This window comes from Diaphorina citri, unplaced genomic scaffold (genome assembly GCF_000475195.1).
Source record: "Diaphorina citri unplaced genomic scaffold, Diaci psyllid genome assembly version 1.1 scaffold2564, whole genome shotgun sequence".
Classification (NCBI taxonomy): domain Eukaryota; kingdom Metazoa; phylum Arthropoda; class Insecta; order Hemiptera; family Psyllidae; genus Diaphorina; species Diaphorina citri.
Genome location: NW_007379984.1, coordinates 1 through 5998, shown reverse-complemented (window position 1 = coordinate 5998; position 5998 = coordinate 1). Strand labels below are relative to the sequence as shown.

General features: G+C 32.7%; 2 long non-coding RNA genes across 2 annotated transcripts; both read left to right on the top strand.

Moving 5' to 3' along the window:
* The first annotated feature begins 671 nt into the window (after nucleotides 1–671).
* On the top strand, nucleotides 672–2696 carry LOC108253681. The gene is made up of 3 exons (XR_001809797.2): nucleotides 672–806; nucleotides 1689–1927; nucleotides 2562–2696. It is a non-coding gene; the product is annotated as an uncharacterized LOC108253681 (long non-coding RNA).
* Nucleotides 2697–4176: 1480 nt separating this feature from the next.
* Nucleotides 4177–5187, top strand: LOC113471519. The gene is made up of 2 exons (XR_003394188.1): nucleotides 4177–4418; nucleotides 5053–5187. It is a non-coding gene; the product is annotated as an uncharacterized LOC113471519 (long non-coding RNA).
* The last annotated feature ends 811 nt before the right edge of the window (nucleotides 5188–5998 follow it).

Below are 5998 nucleotides of genomic sequence, written 5' to 3'. Positions count from 1 at the left end.
GCATTACTATACTAGAAAAAATGTTATATTTTCTACTGAAATATATTCCACATTTTACGTTCACCAATAGTTTACCAACTGTAGGCCTCTTTTTATGTAGAGTGCGAAGTTTTCCCAAGAATAGGGCCCTCAGAAAATAAATGCACACCACGAAGCATCTTCACTTGAAAATGAAGGAGCAAGTACGAAATGTACTGCGTGTTATCTACATCTAAATTTTGGATAATTTGAAGGCGTTTTATATTGTACCTCAAATCTGGGATTCTGCTGGAGCTTTGACAAAATTATTATAATATTATTTAATGTTGAATTATTAATAAATGTTACTTCGGTAAGTACCATTCATTTTATCACTTTATATTCATAGTTTTGTTAAATACCTTTGGTTTGGTAAAAAAAAAAAATCTTTTGTTCAGTAGAAACAAAAATCCCAGAGGTGTGTGAAAAAATTACAAAAAGTTCTTTCCCTTCAAAAGTTTGGCCCCTATACGTCTTCCCCAATAAATTGGAATTATATTGAAGAGGTAATGTTAATTTTAAGGCATTTTTAGGGCCTTTGAAAAATAAAACAATACATTTTAAGGTAAATTTATGAATCCAAGATTTGAAATTTCGCGCTATTTTCTCACCTCAAGCTAACCTAAAAATTTTGTAAACAAAGCTCAAAATCCCCAAAAAATTGTTTTTTCAATTTTACAAAAAAATTCTGGAGAGTTTCAAAAGTTTATCCATAATTATTTCATTAATCCCTAGGATAATTCGACAACCAACCACATTATCTTAAGCACTGAAAACTCTACTTTAAGGTATAAATCATTTTATTTCCAAGTTCGTCTGTATATCTCCGACTTCCGTTAAAATCGGAGTGTATCTCTTGTTTGGCTTGAGCTTGACCCGCCATAAACGGTTTTCCATTAAAAAACATTTTAAATCTAATTTCCTGGCTTTTTTCTGGTTCCTAGTGCATTCTAAAGGTATTTTCCATCACATAAGTAGTATATTGTACGATTATGGGGAACTTTCTTTTGTCTGGAAAAATCCAATCTGAGGTTATGTTTGTCTTCTCATCCTCTTTCTTAACTCCTTTATTTGAAAAGGCTCGCATGGTGCCTGGTACAGCTTGTCATGTAATTGACAAGTATTGTCACATTGTGTCTTATCGCCATCTGATGAGGGATATACGTTATGTTTGTATGCAAGACCAAAAAATTGTAAACAATTTTGTGTTTCAGCTCAAAGCTATGAAGTGTTCTAATGAAGTAAAACATTACCTCAAGTTTGGTCCTCCCTTCTAATTTTTGGTACAATTCTATAAAATATTAATCTTTTATTCACTCAACTCGTGGATTAATCATGGATGACTATTAGCTTAAAGCCTCTTCACATTTTGATAAACATCGTACCCATCTAAAAATGTTTTGAGGATGTATCATCATTCATTTGTAAGAACCAACTGGTAGTAGTCGTATAGACGTTGCGCGTTGGTATAAAAAAGAGCCTTCTTTGATATTTCTATCAATTTGACAACAAGGTCAGCCAGGTTTTTTCTCGTGTAATGTTGGTATTGGTATAAGTAGGGGTATCGGCTATAATAAACGCCCTATGTCACTGCGATGACCAAACATAGATTACTGTGTTTAGCTTAGAATGAATTTATATCTATTAGTTTGATTTTTATTGTGTTTCAGATTATACTGAAGACTGATGTACAAGTATTTCATGTAAAATATACAATATATTATAAGGAAATCATCCAATGCTCCAATACTCAACATTCATTGTTGTCTGCCACTGTACATAATTCATTACTTCCTAGTGAAAATTGTTGATGAAAAATACTGTTCAAATTTATTATTTATTTATAAATACGGGTAAATAGTTTGTAATCTAAAAGCATTGGAAAATATCTTCAACCATTTTTCATTACGTAAGTAGCTTAGTCAGTAGTTTTTCTTCTTAGTGCTTTGAGAACTTTGTGTCACCTATTCTGTGGGTTGAAATTAATAGAACATATAGGTACTATGTCTTGCATTCTGACCCATTCAGTATTTACTTAATGGTTTGGTTACCCATTAAATAATTGGTTCATTAATGCCATGGGACATAGTTTGCTGAATTGTACCTAACCATCATTGAAATTTGTCCTAAACCATTGTATTTTTTACAGCTGTGTCTTGGGAATTTAATTTTGTGCTGAAATTCACCATGATCATTTTTTTTTGGGGATGTCAAGTTACCTTCATTCCTTGGATTTGAGTGACAAAAAGCATTTTTTTTTTTTTTTTTTTTTCATTAGTAAACATTTTGTTTTTCTGGTTTACTACCTTAATGACATGCAGGCAAATTCAACTTAAAAAAACCTTGTGGGGATTTAAACATTATTCCCACATGAGGTTTGTCACCTCTATCAAAACTTGAACCATTGAGAAACTGATGGATTTATTGCTAGTGCAATATTTAACACTACCTTCATTGTATTTTGATGATATGGGTAAGACACTTCAATCCAGGAGGTAGGTAACTTTGTTTACTAATCCATGATTCTGCCAATTCTTTCACAGTTATATCTCATTTGTTTCCTTCTCGTTGTCTAAGTTGTGTATAATACAGTTCTGTACATAAGTTCTACATTTAAATAATAGAAAGTAAAAAAGCTACTTCCTTACACAAGTTGAAATTTAAGTAAAATAACCCCATAGTAAGCAAGTCCACAAGGAACCCATGGTGAAAAGAGTTTGACAGTGGACTTTTGTATTAAAACCCGAGGACATAATCTTGTGTAACACAGCAACCATGGATTTGAAGTCTGCATTTACAATGTCAGGTAAGATTGCATTATTATTTGTTGCATGTTCTATTCTGTATTTTGTTATTATCTTCACATTTTGATATACCTACTTACCTAATATATTTTTATGTACCTAAGCTAAATAGATTTCAGAGCAGATAGGACTTATGTTGTCAATGACCCAGGTCTGTAAAGTAGGTACCTACGTACTTTATTTTGGCAAATTCTTTTTTCATTTCAGAGCAGATAGGACTTATGTTGTTAATGACCCAGGTCTGTAAAGTAGGTACCTACGTACTTTATTTTGGCAAATTCTTTTTTTTACTCAAGTTTAATCAAGCTATGTATGTAAGTTTTTTTTGTCGGGCACTTTAACTTTTTAAACTGGAAATACCTAGATTTCTGCTTATCATAAAGAAATAGCTTAATATCAGGAAATGGTATCCTTACCCACCCACCAGGGCAAAGCCAATGGCATATGAGCTCAATCCACCCATTTGACATTGTTTTGTTCTGTTATCAATGTAGCAGATGTCTCTTTCAGTAACACTCTCCCATCAGTTGATGTCAAAATATCTCGTCTACACCCCCTTTTTTTCTGAGACTGGGACTCCCAGAATAATGGGATTCCCAACTTTGAAAACTCACTCTCTGACCTACAAAGAACTTAGCTCACAATATGTATTATTAGGAGACACTCTCTTCTTCTTCTTCTTCATTTACCTCAGCCAGACTAGGCTGGTCTACTCCCTGTCTAAAACCCCCCCAATCAGACATTGGGTGACAATGACAACAGTATTATGTTTTACTTATATGATATAACAGTGATGAGAATGACAAGTAAAAATTGCACAATTCGGAAACATTTCATAATTGGGGCTATTCCAACTCTACATGTGTAGAGGTTACATAATTTTGATGTTAAAATATTTAGAAAATTGGTATCTACCTAGTAAACCTAGTTCTAAGTGTGGAGTTTCTTCCAGGAAATGGTTCCTAGATTTTTCATCCCCCCCCCCTCGTGGTCCCTATACCTACATAGTTTTAACTTGTTCCCCTAACTTTTTATAAAAAGGTTAAAGTCAAAAAATATCAAGCTATTCATATTCAAGTTCGTGTAGAAATCCCCCTTACATTGGGACCGGGTTTAGTTGAAATGAACGAGGTTGAAATGATCACTTTCTAAGATCTTTTCCTCTGATAACATAGGATATCCTTTGAAAGATAAAAAAAAAAAACAATGGATTTTGGAGTTGAAATAATAAATAGTTGAAGTAATGAAAGTTGAAATTATCGAGGTTCTACTGTACATAGTTATGACCAAACATAGATTACTGTGTTTAGCTTAGAATGAATTTATATCTATTAGTTTGATTTTTATTGTGTTTCAGATTATACTGAAGACTGATGTACAAGTATTTCATGTAAAATATACAATATATTATAAGGAAATCATCCAATGCTCCAATACTCAACATTCATTGTTGTCTGCCACTGTACATAATTCATTACTTCCTAGTGAAAATTGTTGATGAAAAATACTGTTCAAATTTATTATTTATTTATAAATACGGGTAAATAGTTTGTAATCTAAAAGCATTGGAAAATATCTTCAACCATTTTTCATTACGTAAGTAGCTTAGTCAGTAGTTTTTCTTCTTAGTGCTTTGAGAACTTTGTGTCACCTATTCTGTGGGTTGAAATTAATAGAACATATAGGTACTATGTCTTGCATTCTGACCCATTCAGTATTTACTTAATGGTTTGGTTACCCATTAAATAATTGGTTCATTAATGCCATGGGACATAGTTTGCTGAATTGTACCTAACCATCATTGAAATTTGTCCTAAACCATTGTATTTTTTACAGCTGTGTCTTGGGAATTTAATTTTGTGCTGAAATTCACCATGATCATTTTTTTTTGGGGATGTCAAGTTACCTTCATTCCTTGGATTTGAGTGACAAAAAGCATTTTTTTTTTTTTTTTTTTTTCATTAGTAAACATTTTGTTTTTCTGGTTTACTACCTTAATGACATGCAGGCAAATTCAACTTAAAAAAACCTTGTGGGGATTTAAACATTATTCCCACATGAGGTTTGTCACCTCTATCAAAACTTGAACCATTGAGAAACTGATGGATTTATTGCTAGTGCAATATTTAACACTACCTTCATTGTATTTTGATGATATGGGTAAGACACTTCAATCCAGGAGGTAGGTAACTTTGTTTACTAATCCATGATTCTGCCAATTCTTTCACAGTTATATCTCATTTGTTTCCTTCTCGTTGTCTAAGTTGTGTATAATACAGTTCTGTACATAAGTTCTACATTTAAATAATAGAAAGTAAAAAAGCTACTTCCTTACACAAGTTGAAATTTAAGTAAAATAACCCCATAGTAAGCAAGTCCACAAGGAACCCATGGTGAAAAGAGTTTGACAGTGGACTTTTGTATTAAAACCCGAGGACATAATCTTGTGTAACACAGCAACCATGGATTTGAAGTCTGCATTTACAATGTCAGGTAAGATTGCATTATTATTTGTTGCATGTTCTTGTCTGTATTTTGTTATTATCTTCACATTTTGATATACCTACTTACCTGATATATTTTTATGTACCTAAGCTAAATAGATTTCAGAGCAGATAGGACTTATGTTGTTAATGACCCAGGTCTGTAAAGTAGGTACCTACGTACTTTATTTTGGCAAATTCTTTTTGACTTGGGAATCGGATTTTCCTAACGCTTGCAAATCGTGTTTTTGTATCGTTCGGTTTTGCCGATAATTGCGAACAATTTGCCGATTGGGGTTTTTTTTGGTTGCTTTTGAATCTTGTGTTGAGTGATTTGTGCACTGGCGTTATCCTTGGATTTATCAGCAAAATCTTTCGTATCCCATTACCACAACAATGATGTTGTCTTCAAGATACCATCTTATTGTTTTCTAGTTGGCTCTATTTTCAATGGAAATTTTCGTTGATATTGTCAAAATGCCTGTTGTTCTAGTTGGTTCTATTTTCAATGGCAATATTTTTGATCCTAAAGAGTTAAAAAAAAACTTTTTTCCTTGCTGAAAAAGTTCAAAAATTATTTGTCCCGAATTTTCGGTTCGTGAGTGTACGACAGCACACATACACAAAACACAACACATCCCAAGATAAGATATTAAAGACAGAGCGCACCTTCGCCAAGACACACAAATGGCA